Raw genomic sequence first — 18,549 nt, 5'->3', positions numbered from 1 at the left:
TTTTTCTCCATAGAGACCAGGTCTCTCTATGTTGCCCAGGCTGATCTCGAACTCCTAGCCACAAGAAATCCTTACACTTTGGCCTCCCAGAGTGCTAAGATTCCAAGGTATAAGCTGCCATGCTGGGCTGGGTGTGATTTTTTTTTTTTCTAAACCAGAATTGGTCTCTGTGCTTTGTCCCATTATAGAAACCCTAAAGTACTTAAAACTGAAAAAGGGCTTTGGTGCAGGTTGGGTTCTCTAGAAGAAGATGCTAAGATAGAATTTGGGGTGTGAAATGCTCATTAAGGATCAACATGTAAAAATGAAAGATTCAGGACTGGGCCGAGGGAGAAGTTGAAGAGGCCTCAGTATACCTGGCAGGAAGCCCTGGAGTGAGTGTTTACAGTCATTATGTCTTGCTTAGAACCATCATGGGCCTTTACATCCCTACTTCTCAGTTATAGGCAGGTTGTCACAGGAAGGGTGTGATCTCAGGTGAGGTGGCTCTCTGCAGCAGGGGCAGACCCTGAAGGAGCTGGCAGCTGGAGTCCATGTGCTGACCACACTCTGCACAGCTGGGCAGCAAGGCCTTATTTGAAGGGAGGTCATCTCAGTCTGCCATAGGCTTTCATAGCGACCCTCATTTGTGCCTCAGAGCAGCCCTAGGAGATAGGTACAGTTATTCCGATTTTATAGATAAGGACACTGAGGCTGAGAGAATTTTCACTAACTTCCCTGATTCAATTACCTAACTAGTTAGTGTCTCAGTGAGAACAGGAACCCAACTTCTAAATGCCAGGTTCCCTTAGTGATGTCCATATGGACTTGACAATTCTCATTCATTCAGTTATTTGGTTGGCTGGTGTGAAGTGCCATGCTCTATGCTGCAGTGGGTCAACTGAGCTGCTGAAAAGCCTGTTTGATTCATACTGTGTGTGTGTGTGTGTGTGTGTGTGTGTGGTTGATTGAGTAGCTTACAGGTAGATTAGCATGGTGAGGTGGAAATATCTGAATCCTTTTATTCACAGCTTTTATCACTTGATCAGCTTAATTTTTAAAATCCTTGACATGCCTGAGAGCTGCTTGTTTTGTGATAAGATTTTTCCTTATAGGTTGTTCTTAGCATAGACAAGGACATTTGATTTAGGGCCTTAGGCCTTCAAGATATCACTTCCCAGGCTTCAGCCAACTGGTGTTTGTGGGTGAGCCAGCCAGCTGGCAGCTGCCTCGGTAATCTGACAGGCACCCAAGGAAGCCCAGGCCGCAGGTGCTGGCCGGGCTCCTAGGCCCTGTGCCCTCTTTCTTCTCTTTTTCCTGGGCAGCTTCAGATTGAGCTCTCAGTGGCCTATTGAAAAGGGTTTCAAACCATTTCTTGATCCCCCAGTAGGAAACACTATCTTTAATAAAAGGCAAAGTATTTTGGCTACTGTGTGTTAGAATAATTTTGGCTTTTTAGCATATCGAATGGGAATGGCTGTTAGACCAGAAGGCTGGCCACAGGCAAGTCCTGTGGAATTCTTAGAACTGTCGGCCTTCCTAACTGGCAGATGAAATAAGCATAACATAAACATCATTTTTAGTGTAATACTTTAATATTTTTAAGACCAAAATTCTTTTCAAATAATTTAAAAAAATGACAAAATATATGCTCACTGTAAAAGTGAAACCTTTTGTCCCCTCCAATGCTGTCACACCCCTGGAGCCCTTGGTAATAACAGTTGAGTGTTTTTCATCCCTCCTTTCTGTGTGCTTTTTTGAACGTAAATATATTTGACCATGTGTTTTTTCCTTTCTTTTCAATAAACATGACACTAAATATAGGTGTGTTATAAATTGCTTTATCCGTAAAACAATATATTGTGGGCATTTCCCCCCCAGGTTAGTACATAGCTTCCTAATATTCTGTAGTGTGGGTGTATCATGATTTATTCAATCATTTCCCCTGTGGGTGGACATTCAGCTTGTTTCCAGTATTTGTCATTTTTAAAATAATGCTGCTCGACTGGGCGCAGTGTTTCACACCTATTATCCCAGAACTTTCAGAGGCTGAGGCAGGCAGATCAGGAGGTCAGGAGTTCAAGAACAGCCTGGCCAATGTCATGAAACCCCATCTCTATTAAAAATACAAAAAATTAGCTGGGCATGGTGGCATGTGCCTATAGTCCCAGCTACTTGGGGGGCCAAAGCAGGAGAATTGCTTGAACCTGGGAGGCGGAGGTTGCAGTGAGCCGAGATTGCGCCACTGCACTCCAGCCTGGTCAACAGAGTGAAGCTCTGTCTCAAAATAATAATAATGATAATAACAATAATAATAACGTTCCTACAGGCTCCGTAGAGTTGGGGATAAGGAGGTGAACAAAAGAGAGCTGCTCCAAGCTTTCCAGAAGTTTATGTTGTAGTGGTGGGAGGTCATCTATAAACAGGGAAGCAATAGGTGGAATAGGAAATTGCAATTAGAGATAAAGCTTCTGAGAAAAATAAAGCCATGCCAGAGTAGAGGAAAGGCCTCATTAAGGAGGTAAAGTAAGCTGAGACAACGTGACTGGAGGAGACAGTCCTCTGGACACCTGCAGTGAGAGCGCTCTAGGGAGGGGAGGGTAGATTCTAGTCCTAGTGGAGTCTGTCAGAGAGCCTTCTGCAAAAGTTGTAAGCAGTTCACTCCCCACCTAGCAGCTCTCGCAGAGGCTCTGTTTCTCCACATCCTCCTCAGCTTTCAGTGTTAATCATCTTTACATTTTTGCCAATCTGCTATGTGAAAAATGGGTATTTCCCAGACACCTTTTGAATATGCTCATTGACCTTTTGCATCTTTCTTTTCTTTGAATTGCTTATTTAATTTGCTGTTTAAACATTGGGGTTAACTATCCTCTTCTGACTAGTTTGTAGGAGCTCCTTGTCTATCAGAATCCGTGGCTTCTTAAGTGTCCTGACAAATTTCTTCTCATTTTTCTTCAGTCTCTTCCACTCTGCGACTTCTTTCCTGATTCAGCCCCAGAGGATGCAGGCTTGGTGAATCCTGAGGAATTAGGAACCTTGAGCCTTGGGACTTTGAGCTTTTCAGTGGCCCAAAAATGTGTCTAAAATCAGAAAGGAAGTTTTTATTGGCTTCTTTGAATACTAAAAAAAAAAAAGCAAAATCTAAGTTAATGTATATTTAACCAATCAAATACCTGTAAGACATAACTTGATGTCAGCCAGTCATTTACAAGTCAACTCAACATGTAGTTATTTATAACCTAAATAAAAGTTAATTTGTATTTAGCATGGGAAGTGGGTGTCTTAGTCTGCTCTTGTGGCTGTAACAGAATACCATGGACTGGGTGGCCATAAACAACAGGAATTTATTTATCATAGTTCTGGAGACTGCCATCAAGGCGCCGACGAAGTTTGGTGTCTGGTGAGGGTCCAATCCCTGGTTTATACATGTCCATCTTCCTGCTGCATCCTCACATGATGGAAGGCATGAGGGAGCTCTCTGGGTCTATTTCATAAGGGCACTAATCCCACTCTAAGGGCTTCATGCTCCAAAAAACCAAAACAAACTTTTAGTCTTGGCTTACCCCATTGTATTAGTCCATTTGGACTACTAAAACAAAATACCTTCAACTGGGTGGCTTATACACAGTAGAAATTGGCCAGGCGTGGTGGCTCACACCTGTAATCCTAGCACTTTGAGGGGATTAAGCAGGTGAATCATGAGGTCAGTAGTTCAAGACCAGCCTGACCAACATGGTGAAACCCCGACTCTACTAAAAATACAAAAATTAGCTGGGTATTTGCCTGTAATCCTGCTATTTGGGATGCTGAGGCAGGAGAATCGCTTGAACCCAGGAGGCGGAGGTTGCAGTGAGCCGAGATCATGCCACTGCACTCCAGCGTGGGGGACAGAGTGACACTCCATCTCAAAAAGAAACAAAAAAACCAATAGAAATTTATTTCTCACAGTTCAGGAGGCTGGGAATTCCAAGATTGGGGTGCCAGCCTGATAACGTTTTGGCGAGGGTGCTCTTCTAGTTGCAGGCTGCAGACTTCTTGTTGTGATCCCATGATGGAAGGAGCTAGCCAGCTCTCTGCAGTTTCTTTTATAAGGGTCATATCTCTAATGCCATCCCAAAGACTCCAGCTTCTAATACTGTCACTTTGCTGATTATAATTTCAACATATGAATTTTGTGGGGGACAAACATTCAGGCCATAGCAGCCCTCTAAGAGAGTTTTAAAACCTTGGGCCAGGGTGGTGGCTCATGCCTATAATCCCAGCACTTCGGGAGGCCAAGGCAGGCAGATTGCTTGAGCCCAGGAGTTCATGATCAGCCTGGGAAACATGGTGAAACTCTATGCTACAAAAAATAAAGAAATGGTGGCATGTACCTGTAGTCCCAGCTATCAGGGAGGCTCAGGTGGGAGGTGGGAGGATCACTTGAGCCCAGGACGTTGAGGATGCGCTCCAGCCTGGGCAGCAGGGTGAGACCCTATCTTAAAAACAAAGCAGCCAACAAAAAAACTGACTTGCAATGCATTAGTGGATTGTGAATTTAATGGGCTATGGCTACATTAAAAAATAGAGAATATGATTTTATATCACATTTGGTAAGATAATGTCAGTCTATTCAGAATTCTGTAACAAAATACCTTAGACTGGGTAAATTATAAACAACAGAAATTTATTGCTTACAGTTCTGTTAGTTGGAAAGTTCAAGATCATGGCACCAGCAGATTCAATGTCTGCTGAGGGGCCACTCACTGCATCATAGGTGGTGCCTTCTTGCACAGTCCTTACATGGTAGAAGGAACAAGCTCCCTCAGGCCTCTTTTATAAGGGCACTAATCCCATTCTAAAGGCCCCACCTCTTAACTCTATTGGGAATTAGGCTTTAACATACAGATTTTGAGAGGCGAACACAAACTCTCAGACCATAGCAGATAGATACTCTTTTTTGAAACTTTCGTTAAGGCTGTGTTTTTGTGTGTATCTAGACAAGCCTCATAATTTGTGGGATCTAGTGCAACATGAAAATGTGAGACTCCTTGTTAAAAAAATTCTTTTTTAAAAAATTGCATTTTAGGTTTTGGGGTACATGTGCAGAACATGCAAGATAGTTGCATAGGTACACATGTGGCAGTGTGATTTGCTGCCTTCTCCCCTTCACCCACATCTGGCATTTCTCCCCATGCTATCCCTCCCCACCTCCCCCGCCCCTCTGTCCCTCCCCACCTCCCCTGCCCCTCTGTCCCTCCCCTGTTCACCCCAATAGACCCCAGTGTGTAGTGCTGCCCTTCCTGTGTCCATGTGTTCTCATTGTTCATCACCCGCCTATGAGTGAGAACATGCGGTATTTCATTTTCTGTTCTTGTGTCAGTTTGCTGAGAATGATGTTCTCCAGATTCATCCATGTACCTACAAAGGACACAAACTCATTGTTTTTGGTTGCTGCATAATATTCCATGGTGTATATGTGCCACATTTTCCCAGTCCAGTCTATCATCGATGGGCGTTTGGGTTGGTTCCAGGTCTTTGCTATTGTAAACAGTGCTGCAATGAACATTCGTGTGCATGTGTCATTATAGTAGAACGATTTATAGTCCTTTGGATATATACCCAGTAATGGGATTGCTGGGTCAAATGGAATTTCTATTTCTAGGTCCTTGAGGAATCGCCACACTGTCTTCCACAATGGTTGAACTAATTCACACTCCCACCAGCAGTGTAAAAGTGTTCCTATTTCTCCACATCCTCTCCAGCATCTGTTGTCTCCAGATTTTTTAATGATCGCCATTCTAACTGGCATGAGATGGTATCTCAATATAGTTTTGATTTGCATTTCTCTAATGACAAGTGATGATGAGCATTTTTTCATATGATTGTTGGCGTCATGCATGTCTTCTTTTGTAAAGTGTCTGTTCATTCCTTTGCCCATTTTTGAATGGGCTTGTTTGTTTTTTTCTTGTAAATCTGTTTGAGTTCTTTGTAGATCTGGATATCAGCCCTTTGTCAGATGGGTAAACTGCAAACATTTTTTCCCATTCTGTTGGTTGCCGATTCACTCTAGTGACTGTTTCTTTTGCCGTGCAGAAGCTGTGGACTTTGGTTAGGTCCCATTTGTCTATTTTGGCTTTTGTTGCCAATGCTTTTGGTGTGTTGTTCATGAAGTCCTTGCCTACTCCTATGTCCTGGATAGTTTTGCCTAGATTTCCTTCTAGGGTTTTTATGGTGCCAGGTCTTATGTTTAAGTCTTTAATCCATCTGGAGTTAATTTTAGTGTAAGGCATCAGGAAGGGGTCCAGTTTCTGCTTTCTGCACATGGCTAGCCAGTTTTCCCAACACCATTTATTAAACAGGGAATCCTTTCCCCATTGCTTGTTTTTGTCAGGTTTATCAAAGATTGTATAGTTGTAGATATGTTGTGTTGCCTCCGATGCCTCTGTTCTGTCCCATTGGTCTATATCTCTGTTTTGGTACCAGTACCACGCTGTTTTGATTACTGTAGCCTTGGAGTATAGTTTGAAGTCCAGTAGTGTGATGCCTCCCACAGTGTTCTTTTTGCTTAGAATTGACTTGGCTATGTGGGCTCTCTTTTGGTTCCATATGAAGTTTAAGGTAGTTTTTTCCAGTTCTGCGAAGAAGGTCATTGGTAGCTTGATGGGGATAGTGTTGAGTCTGTAAATTACTTTGGGCAGTATGGCCATTTTCACGATATTGATTCTTCCTAACCATGAACATGGAATGTTTCTCCATCTGTTTGTGTCCTCTCTTATTTCATTGAGCAGTGGTTTGTAGTTCTCCTTGAAGAGGTCCTTTACGTTCCTTGTTAGCTGTATTCCTAGGTATTTTATTCTTTTTGTAGCAATTGTGAATGGCAGTTCATTCTTGATTTGGCTTTCTTTAAGTCTGTTATTGGTGTATAGGAATGCTTGTGATTTTTGCACATTGATTTTATATCCTGAGACTTTGCTGAAGTTGCTTATTAGTTTCAGGAGTTTTTGGGCTGAGACGATGGGGTCTTATAGATATACTATCATGTCATCTGCAAATAGACAATTTGGCTTCCTCCTTTCCTATTTGAATACCCTTTATTTCTTTTTCTTGCCTGATTGCTCTGGCTAGAACTTCCAGTACTATATTGAATAGGAGTGGTGAGAGAAGGCACTTGTCTAGTGCCAGATTTCAAAGAGAATGCTTCTGGTTTTTGCCCATTCGGTATGATATTGGCTGTTGGTTTGTCATAAATAGCTTTTATTATTTTGTGATACGTTCCATCAATACCGAGTTTATTGAGGGTTTTTAGCATAAAGGGCTGTTGAATTTTGTCAAAGGCCTTCTCTGCGTCAATTGAGATAATCATGTGGTTTTTGTTTTTGGTTCTGTTTATGAGGTGAATTATGTTTATAGACTTGCATATGTTGAACCAGCCTTGCATCCCCGGGACGAATCCTACTTGATCATGGTGGATAAGCTTTAAAAAAATTCTTAATAATTTCAAGATGGCAGTAGTAGAGCATTTAACCAAGAATGGGGCTCTTCTTCACACGGGGCCTGGGCAACTGCACAACCCGCTAGCCCATGGAGCCTGCCCTGGTATATATGTATGCATATGACCTGGGTTGAAATGGAAGATTATTTTCTAAAGCCACTGTAGTGATGTGTGCCAAGATCTATAGGAAGCATGGCTGTGGACACCAGTGTGGAGTACTGTGACCTTTCAGCCACTCCCACTTGGTCTGCTTACCTGTGCCTTGCCAGCCTGCTCTGCTCCCTTCGTTCCTGCCTGCTGGTGCCCACTTTCTGCCATATTGGCTCCTGGTTGGTTATGCCCAGCTCTAGTGCCACCACTTCCTCGTCTCCAGCTCCCCCTTTCCCTGGACTGCTTAACAAGTCTGAAGGCCCTTGTGAAATGGCTCAGACACTGCCTACAGTAAAATGCTAAGGTTTCTTTTACCTTTGACCCAGCTGTCTCTCCTCTGGGTCAAGGAGTGTTCAAGATTATGGCACCAGCAGATTCAGTGTCTGCTGAGGGCCCACTCTGCTATTTATCACTTCTTAAAAATTCCACCTGTATGTCCCTGAACGACTTCAGACTCATTTTCTGCCTCACCTTTCCATCCCTCTCCAAAGCTACTCTTACTTCTATATTCATCACTTTGCTGGGTGCCACTAATGTTTACTCAGTTGTCCAAGCTGAAAACTGTGGGGATTATTCTTTATTCTTTCATTCTTCTTCCCCACCTCCTCAGATCCCATGAGTTGCCAAGTCTTGTTGGTTTGGCCTCCTACGTAATTGCTTTAGAGTCTGTTCTCTCTCCTCCATATCTGGCACAGAGTCTGACTCCCGAGTGGGATGTGCAAGGCCTGAACTCTGATCCTCACCTGCATTCTCATCCTCACCTCCCACTGCTGTCCCCCCAACCCCTGCTTCAGCCACAGATCTGTTCCCACAGGTTCTCCGACTTCTTAACTGGGAGCAATAGCATCCCCCCATCCTTGAGGACATTCAGAAGTGTGGGAGGGGCGTTACTTTATTTGTTGTCATGATTGGGAGTTGCTGCCGGCAGTGAGTGGGTGGGGTCTGAGATGGCAAATGTCCTGCAGTGTGTGGGATAATCTACCAGACATGGAATTGCAGGTAGCCACCCTGCTGAAAAACAGAACATGCTGTGTCATGCCTCTGTCCTTTGTACCTCCCTTTGTCTGAGATGTCTCTCTCAGTTTTCTCTGCCTGGGGAACTCCTACATATTCTTTGAGTTCCAGGTTAAAAATGCCACCTTCTCTCTGAAGTCTCCTGTGCCCATTTTGCACACTGAGGTTAATTGGTCCCAGGGTACTCGTACCTCCCATGGGCCACTTTGAATGTGTCTTCTCCTGACTTTGTCCTCCCAGCACCTAGCATGGTTTGGCAGGTAGTATGTAGTCAGTAAACTACGTGGGTGGCATGGCTTAAAGAAATGCCACCAGGAGCCCCTCAGCTCTGCAGTTCTTGAATTAGGCTTTACTTGTTATACTTAAATTCTGTCTTTTCCTTCCTACCCTGCCCCCTCTTTTCCTTTCTCGATTCCAGCCTTTCTAACTCCGGCATGCGTTTCTTCATTACTACAGATTGGCTATCTTCCATTGTTACAGTCATCTGCAGTTCCTTGAGGCATCTAAGAATTGAAATAGATCTTGGCCATCTTTGCTCCCGAGGTGTGATTGCAGTAGTTACAGCTCCCGTTTCCAAGGCAACAGCCTTCTGTTTATGAGTAGAGTGCTTCTCTTAGTGGATCTCCATTAGGAGAGAGGAGTCTTACTGCTCATATCTCCATGTTCAAACTTTGCCTGCTTTATTGCTTATTTATAAAAGGCCAGTTTACACTGCAACAGGGCAGGGGTAAAATATTACTTTGTTCTGGCAGTTTAAAAACTTTGTTAAAGCATACTAAACATGTGGAATAGAGCACATTTAGTAAGTATAAGTCTCCCTGAACACACTTTATGAGTAGCACCCAGATTAAAACAAAACAAAACACATTACCAGCACCCCAAAGCTTATTGGCTTTTCATGGAAATGTTGGATTATTTTTTGGGTATGCATTTATTATTTTATCTGAGTCATTTTCCCCCCAAACCAGCTGTAATCTAAGTTTCCACGAGATATGTCCTGATTTAAGAACTCTGAGCAATCAATACACCTATTAGACAGATAGCTTTGGATCATTACTATTTAAAAAACCATTTAAAAACATGATTTCCCCAGTGTTAGGGAGACGTCCTGGGGATAAGAGCCTCCAGTCTGATGGCTTCACAGTTCTGTTGAGTGAAGGCAGGGCATATGAGGAAGGCCTCAGTCCAGGCTGATTTGTTAAGCCCATGAAAAGCAGATGCATGCAGACATACAGACCTGCTCCTTATCCCATTCACCCCTTTCTTCTATTTAAAAAAAGTCATTTGTGTATCAGCTGGTACAAGTGGGCATTTTGTAATCAGATCGTTCCAGAGTGAGTCCCGTCTCTGTCATCCACACCATGAGACTACAGTTCCTTTTCTCTCTGGATTTTAATTTCCTCACCTGGGGAGCATCATACACTGAGGTCTGTGGGGAGTGGGGGGACTAGGGGAGGGACAGTGGGGGGTAGGGAGTTGGGGAGGGATAACATGGGGAGAAATGCCAGATATAGGGGATAGGGATGGAGGCAGCAAACCACATTGCCGTGTATGTACCTATGCAACAATCCTGCATGTTCTTTACATGTACTCCGAAACCTAAAATGCAATTATATATATATACACACACACACATATAAATATAAATTTCCTCACCTATAAAATGGGAACAATATATTTCTCTTGCAGACTTAAAGTGAGGAATACATGAGATAATGAGTGTAAAAAATGCCAGCATTGTGCTTGGTTCACAGAAAGTCACAAAAAATGATAGTTTCTCTCTTTTCTCACCCAAAGTTGGAAATTGTCAGAGCCTTCACATTGCTCCTGGATAATTTGTCATTTCTTTGCCTCCTATTTCCCCTGCCCCAATGTAACTGAGATGGTTCTTTCTCCAGATTTATCTTCCTGAGTCACTATTTCTACCTTTGCTATTCCCTCATCAAAAAGACTGATAGATTTTCACTGCACGTGTGTTAAAGCTGGGCTTAGAAGGGCTTCATAGATTGGCTCCACAGCGTCTTATCCTTCCTATTGTGATGCCCTTGGGCCATGGTGAAGGAGGTAGTTGGCCACCCTGTGCCCTTCTTTTCCTTTTATAAAATCTGTGCCGGGTTCCTCAGCCTTGCCACAATCTAGGACATTTGGCTCCTTCCTGGAGATCCCATTCTGGATCTGAGAATTTAAGGAGCTTCAGCCTGATCTTGAGACTCTGTGTCAAGTCAGGTCTGGCCTTGCCTTTGTGTTCCACCTTGGGGGACTGGGCTTTGGCTTTGTTCCCAAGTTGTGATTTCTACCTTGCCCCTGATTCTGGTGACTTTTTCAGTTCCTGCCTTGATGCCTTACCTTGACCCCAGCAACTCTGGAATGGCTTCTCCCTTGGACACTCAGCACCAAGAGACAGTCTTCCCTCCACTCCTGGTGCTTTGCCTTGGATACCCCTACTGTAGCCCTGGACCAGCTACTTACTTAGATAACCATCATTATTTGGGACCATTGTTTTCAGATGCCCCGTTTCATGGAGCAAGTACCCCTTAGTACCACAGCATGTCACTTCAGCATGAGTTCATTGGGTACACTTATTTGGAATTTGGGATATCTGGCCTTTTACCTATCTAGAATGTGGTGGATAATTAAAAAGCCTTAAAAAATGGAGCCAAACATAGATGTTGAAAAGTCTAAGGATTGTATTTCTCACTCTTAGGAGACGGCCTCAGGCCCTCAGAGGCACGTACTCTTTCTTTAGACCCATGGCTAATTGGCTTTTAAGTGTACAATAAATTAGCAACAGCCAATTCTTCACAATAGGGAGAAATGACAACCGATTAGAAAGATGGGGGAGGATGGTAAAAATGATAATTGCATAAAGGAGCTGAAAATTATATTAAAAATTCTGGAGTGATTTTAGTATTTTAAAAGACACCGAGAGCATCCTTGAAATATAGGATGTTCATGATGGTGACCCTTAGTTATCTGCAAAGTGTCCTTATAACTTTCTCAAGATGATAAGGAAGAATATACATTTTAAGACTTCCGCCTAAAATAGCTAAAATAAAAAGTGTTTCCACATTTATTCAGGCTAAACCTTTATTCATTCACTCATCTAATATTTAATGAATGCCTTATTATGGCATTGTTCTAGGTGCTGAGAATATTTTACAGAGCAAAACAGACAAAATCCCTGTTCTCTTGAAGGTTAATCTAGAAGACTGGGCTTTTCAGAGAAAGTAATTTTCCATGACCGGAGAGGGTCAAACTTTTTGCCTTTATTATTTTTAATAGACTGTACAGGACATTTTTCTATATTGTGAATAGAAGGTTAAATGGAAGAGATTATTTCTCAGATGCTCAAAACTGACTCTATGAATGTCATAAAGCACATTGAAAGTCTCTGAGGCACTTGACTTACTTAGGTTATTTCATTTTTCATCACAACAGGAAGTAGGAAGTGTGGTTTGTTTTTTGCTGGTGGGGAAATGGCAGAGTAGAAAGGTGCAATGACTTGCCTGAGGTTATACAGAGTTTAGTGACACTCTTGCATGCCTATACTAGATGATTTCTCGTTTCCAAGATCAAGTATCTTGGTTAGGGACTGTCATCCAGTTCATGTAAAGAAAAAGGAAGAAAAATGCCAACATTTTAAATATAAAAGGTGAAAAATTGAGTGATTTAATGTTTGTGTAATTAGTCCTAAAATGAATTCCTCATCTGTGATTTTCTGGGTCGGATAGCAGACTTGAGATCGGTTCGTGTATTAGTGACTTAACTTGCTATCTTAAGGATGTAATTTCAACTGTAACTTTCCATTTCCCCCCTTTTCCTCTGGCATGCTTATAGAAGGTTCTTAGCTGTTATTTGAGGCTTTCTAAAAATTATCAAAATGAAGTAGCTACTGAGCTTTCATTTTGGTCCTTAATCAGAAAGGACTGAAAATGATGGTGCTTGGTGGAGAAATCTTTAGACAGTCTTCACCTCCAGCTGAACCCCTGAAAGACTATGAGTTCCGCCCCTCCAATAGGTTCCACTTGCATGAGCAATCATTCTCCCATGAAAGCACAAAGCCTTCATGTACAGCTTTCCTTTTACCTGGTATTCAGTTTGTGAGTTTCTGCTTGGAGAGTGAGCATTTGATTTATTACTTTTTAACTGAAGGTCGTTTTTATATATGGCTATGTCATATGCTTTACATTTTAGCCCTTGGAGGATGTGACAAAATGCTTTTACTACTCTATTTCAATTTGTGAAAACATAAGTTTTTCAGATTAGAACTCTTATATTATACTGCTAACAAAGCCAAAGGGTTGAAATATTATTAAAAACATTTCTTTTTGTCTTTCTTTTTAATATCATGGAATTATGTGCTCTTTCAAGTGTTAAAGGAAAGCGATACCCATTGGTTTGCAGTATTTTCATGGTAACAGTTAATATGCTTTGTTCATAAATGGTCTGAATTATAATACTCTCTGCATATGAGAAAGTCTATGCTTAGGAGATAGAGAATCATGAAACAAAACACTATGTCATTTTTATTAGACAAGGCAGAGACAGTAAAGAAAAAAAAGAGGTAGCCCACAATTTCAATTTTAAAAAGCTGTTACTTAAGGAAGTATATTAGCATTTCTCTGACTAAAATAAGAAAAAACTACCTGGTGTGTGGAATAGGTTGATGGCGTGTTTGCACTTCTTTGGAATTTGGGTAGAGTGGGATAGGGGTTGTTGCTGGACAGAATATTTCTATGAGGACTGAGTTCTGTGGGAGGTTTACGGGTTTTCTCAGTGTGCCTAAGAGGCTGCTGACTCTTTTACCATCCTTATCATTGAGCCAACTATTGTTTTCATTTTGTAAACGACAATGACCATTAAAAAATCGAGACCATTTAGTGTCTTTTAAAAGAAAACTGTATAATTTTTAAAGGGCCTATGAAAGCTGATCTGATAACTTTGACCTAAGTATTTTGTCCATTTTGTCTGGGATATAGAGTCACAGGTTTTGATTTCTTGAACTTGGGAAATGTTATTTTCTCATCACCCTCAGGGGTCTGGAAAAGGTTAAGGAAAGATTCCCATATGATAAATGATGTGAAGGATTCTAGTGTCCAGGAGCATCCTGCCATCTCTGGGAAGATGCAGAGGTGAGGAAGACAAGATGAGCCCTTTACTGGATGGGTGCTAGAGCTGAAGACTTTCTCCTTCTGTGAAGATACCCTGAGGAAAGGGAAGAAAGCCACCCCTCGTTATGAATTATTTATTGCAGCTCAGACTTTAGAGATTGTGAAAAATGATACTTAAAACTCGGAAAGGTTGATGCTAATATCAATCCCTGATAGTGCATGCTGAAAACATGCTGGGAAATTCCCTTCAAGAAATCTAGGGTGCTTTCTGCTTAAGGAATGGCTATCAAAACAAAAGATAGCTGTTGAATTCAGAGTGCTTCAAGAAAGATATTAGTCAGGATACTTATTTGGTCAAAATAAGAACACAGAAATTTATTTTACTCTCATCTATAATGGTCGCAGCATAAACAAACCAAGACTGAGAAGATGGCTCCTTGATGTTGGGGATAAAGTTTTCTTTTATTATTGTGCCTTCTTTACCACATGGCTTCTATCTTTCAGCTAAGATAGTTGCTCCAGTTTCTATCACCATGGGAAAAGAAACTAGGAAAGAGGAGGGCAGCCTCCTTTCTTTTCCTTTTCCTTTTTTTTCTTTTTAAAATAAGAAATGTGATCTCACTATGTTGCCTATGCTGGTCTCAGGCTCCTAGGCTTGCGTGATCCTCCTGCCTCAGCCTCAGGCATGGCTGGGACTACAGAGGCACACCACTGCACAGGGCTTCCAGCTCCTTTCCTATTAAGAACTTGACCTGGAAGTTGAAAACATCTGATTCCATTGGCCAGAATCAATCACATAATTACTTTTCTACAAGGAAGGCTGGGAAATGTAATCTTTAAGGAGGCAGCCATGTGCTCAGCTAAGTCTTCTGTAACTACAGCAGAAAGAGAAGATGGATACTGGGGAGACAGCTAGGAGCCTCTGCTACACTGGAATAGGGACATTTACTCTTCGGTCTTCACATACTGCTGTGGCTTTTAGGCACATTCAAACTTAACACCTTTTTTTTTCTTATTAATACAGTATTTGTCTTTACTCTGTCAAACCCTGAGGTAACCATGTTCCCCAGGCCATCTGGGGAGTATAGGAAAAGGAACATACAGGGCTGACGAGACGTGGGAGAAAGAACTATGGGAGGTGGAGACGGCTGCTTCACATGGCAAAGAGGATGAGAAAGGCCACCGTCAGGTCAAAGAGCCCCATGGCTTCATAGAGGGCAAAGCCCAGAATGGCGTAGGAGAAGGGCTGTTGCTTGAGAGAAGGGTTCCTGGCGTAACCAATGATGAGGCTCCCAAATGCAGTCCCAATCCCAGCCCAGAGCCGGCCACCCTCAATGTGGCAGCCCCAGCCCCAGTGAACCTGGCTGCTCTGTGGATGTCCCTTGAAATGGCACTGGTTTGGAAGCTGCGGCCAGGGACAAGTGAGGTAAGGGGAGGTGAGACTGCCAGGCTGCAGACACTCTCACATGTTCAGAGAGTGGATGGCTTAGCTGTTGTGAGGTGCTCTTGACCAAGGAGGGAGTGGAGGCGAACTTGGAGCAGGCGTACATTTTCAGTGAGTGAGGGGCTGTGGCAGGAGAGCTGCGCCTAGTGCAGGGAAGAGGAATTAGTATTCACAGACAGCACCAGACCATATCATGCAATGTTTATATCTTGCTTAATGTATTGTTTAGACATCCATGTTAGGAAAGTAAATTTTGGATGTATTGTCAGTCTAAAGTTTTTTTTTTTTTCCAAAACACAGTCTCACTGTGTTTCCCAGGCTGGAGTGCAGGGGCATGATCTTGGCTCACTGCAACCTCCACCTCCTGGGTTCAAGCAATTCTCCTGTCTCAGCCTCCCAAGTAACTGGAATTACAGGCACGTGCCACCACCATGCCCAGCTAGGTTTTTGTATTTTTACTAGAGACGGGGTTTTACCACGTTGGCCAGATCGGTCTTGAACTCTTGGCCTCAAGTGATCGCCCACCTCGGCCTACCAAAATGCTGGGATTACAGGTGTGAGTCACCACGTCTGGCCTGTCAATCTTAACTTAAAAGCAACTGTAGTTTCTACAAACATTTTTCTGTGGAAAGAATGGACTCATTTTGGTAGGTTGAAATTTTTATGTGGAATTTCTGTTAGCACAAATCCATATGCCTTAAAATGAGAAAAGGCTTCCGAAAGGGCACCCACTAGGGGGTAGGTAAAAATCGTTTACTCTGGATGGGAATTTGATTCTGGAGTTGTCGGTGGTCGGTAAATAGAGTTCACTTCATGATGTTGACTCTAGGAACGGAGCCAAAACATTACAACCTCATTTATAACTTTCCCCACCTCTGGGGAATCATATTAATAAGTAATTTTAGGGCCTGGGTTCTAAGATAATTTTATTAAAATAAAAATATGTCTCTTGTTTCTGTACAAGAAGATACTGCCAGAAAGCTCTGCCATTTATTCTTTCTGGCTACTTCCCGTCTGGATTTTGTTTATTGCTCTCCTCCCAAGTGCTGTATCAGAGGAAACTACCGTATGGCTAGGAAGATTTATTTGTATAACAGTATGCGAATATTTTGTCCTGGCTGGTAGGAATTAAGCTGTTTCTGATAGATTCTTGTTGTAAAGCCTAGCACATATCATACATTGTAGATTTTTAGTTGTGATTTCTAGTTGCATGTGAATTTGCATTTTGCCCTCAGTTTTTCTCTTATCCCATCAAATAGAAGAGATGATTTCGAGGTGTGAGTTTTTTTAGATCCTGTTTTCTTCATAAGGATGAACTAGACTTTCAGGCTGTCTCTTCTGGCCATCACTGGAGTTAGCAGGCCCTGTCACTTGTTTGATACGAGACAAATGTTCTTGTTGTCTTAGTAGTATAACATCTCAAGCGTTGTTCTGATTTTTTGTTTAGCAATAAAAACTCTCAGATTCTCTAGGGTCCCTCGTTATCACTCCTCCTTAAACACTCTTCAGAAGGCTCGGCAGCAATACAGCTACTATGGAACAGACAGGGTGTGCACAGTCATCAAAGCTTTATCTTTGGTGTACAGACTCATGTTTTTAGAAAGAAAAAAATTAGAAAAGAAACAAATTTTTTTAAGAAAAGATTGTCTATCTTTTTTTTCTTCTTTTCTGGTCAGCAAAAAAGCATTTGATGAACTTCCCTTTAAAAAATTGTTTGGTTCAGGTCTCTGTTTCTAGGAAAAATATTCTTAACATTTTTTAGGTGAGGCCATGGATGCATGATTTTGCTCAAGGCCATATGAGGTAGTATGACCTGTTTTCTTTACTGGACCACATCCTCTTCTTTTCTTTTCTCTTTCTACTCTAATTATGTGCACACTCATGGGAATCCCACACAAATGTGAAACTCCTGGACCACATTCTTTTCAATGAGTTATAGCAAGTGACTCTATTTATGGATGAGCAAAAGGTGGTTATATGCCCCAGGAGATACTTTAGCATTTTAGGTAAAGTAAGAACCTAGAGAAGGCAGACTCCCTCTGTGGCAAGTCCTTCCTGCTGGAGTCTGGTCTTATTCATCATGGTGTCTCCAGTGCCAAGCTCAGCACCTGGCACATTGGCGTCTGCGGCATATGCTTGTTGGCTGTTGAATTAGTGACTATGAGTTGGAGGATTACAATTTAACAAAAAAGAGAAAAGCTTTGAAAGTGAAATTTTCAGGCAGCCTAATGAAGGTTGGATGAGCTCAGATGCAGAAGGGAAACAGATTATCTGCAGGAGTCTGGAAAATCCTGGTGGGCTAGATAAGAGGAACCTAGATCTGGGGAATTTAGAAAGGACCTGTCTCAAAACTGGATTTTTAACTCCCATATCTTCCAAGTACCTTTGTTTTTGCTTCTTAGGTTTATGAAGTTATTTTTAAGGTTGAATCTGTTGCTGCATTGTGTTCTTAGTGTGTAGCTCTGGGAGGGGGGATGCGGATGTGTATGTGTGAGCAGGAGCTGCTCAGGGAAGGCCTCTGGTAGGAGCTGCAATGCTGGACTCAGTGGCCCAAACTTGCATCCCTGGGCCCAGAGTCCTGGGATCATCCTGCTTTTCATTTTTACTCACCCAGTTCATTAATCTTCCTGGACAGTAAAAGCTTTCGTTATTGCCTTTGTAGGAGAACTGTGCTTAAGGCTGCTTTACCTAGTCTTTAAGAGTCTAGGAGGAAACTTTTGGCAACATCTTTCTGTCTAGGCTGCAAGGTTTGGTATGTGGTTGAGACCTGAATAATGGAAACTCTGGCTTCTAAGTTTTAGTGTGTTGGAAGTTCTTCAGAACTCCCAGAACACTTCATGAATATCTACTCAGAGCAAGCATAACATTTTTATCCTATGGAAAGAGATCCTGAAACAAAACATGAGGACATATTTTGAAACAATGTTTTGAAGAAAATGGAACAATCACTAATCATTAGGGAAAGCCGATCAAAACCACAAATGAGATACCACGTCATACTCATCAGGGTGACTATTTATCCAAAAACCAGAAAACAGCAAGTGTTAGTGAGGATGTGGAGAAATTGGAGACCTTGTGCTTTGCTGTTGGGAATGTAAAATGGTGCAGCTGCTATGAAAAACTGTATGATGGTTTCTCAAAAAGTTATATATAGAATTACCATTTGATGTAGCAATCCTATGTCTAGGTATATATCCAAAAGAATTGAAAGCAGAGAGGTGAACAGATATTTGTACATTCATGTTTATAGCAGCATTATCTGTGATAACCAAAAGATGGAAATATCTCAAATGGCCAATGACAGATGAATTGATAAACAAAATATAGTACATACATATAAAGAAGTATTATTCAGCCTTAAAAAGGAAGGAAATTCT

The 18,549-nt window shown here is 42.0% G+C and overlaps 1 protein-coding gene and 1 pseudogene across 13 annotated transcripts in view; one reads left to right on the top strand and one right to left on the bottom strand.

Moving 5' to 3' along the window:
- Positions 1-18,549, top strand: part of ANKRD44 (ankyrin repeat domain 44) — a 340,075-nt gene that overhangs the window by 35,992 nt on the left and 285,534 nt on the right. The window lies entirely within an intron of this gene.
- LOC144576692 (ATP synthase F(0) complex subunit C2, mitochondrial pseudogene) lies at positions 14,791-18,367 on the bottom strand (annotated as a pseudogene). The gene has a single exon (XR_013519019.1). The product of XR_013519019.1 is annotated as an ATP synthase F(0) complex subunit C2, mitochondrial pseudogene (transcript).

Source organism: Callithrix jacchus, chromosome 6 (assembly GCF_049354715.1).
Source record: "Callithrix jacchus isolate 240 chromosome 6, calJac240_pri, whole genome shotgun sequence".
Classification (NCBI taxonomy): domain Eukaryota; kingdom Metazoa; phylum Chordata; class Mammalia; order Primates; family Cebidae; genus Callithrix; species Callithrix jacchus.
Note: the sequence above shows the minus strand (reverse complement) of the source record. Positions and strands in the feature narration are given on the sequence as shown.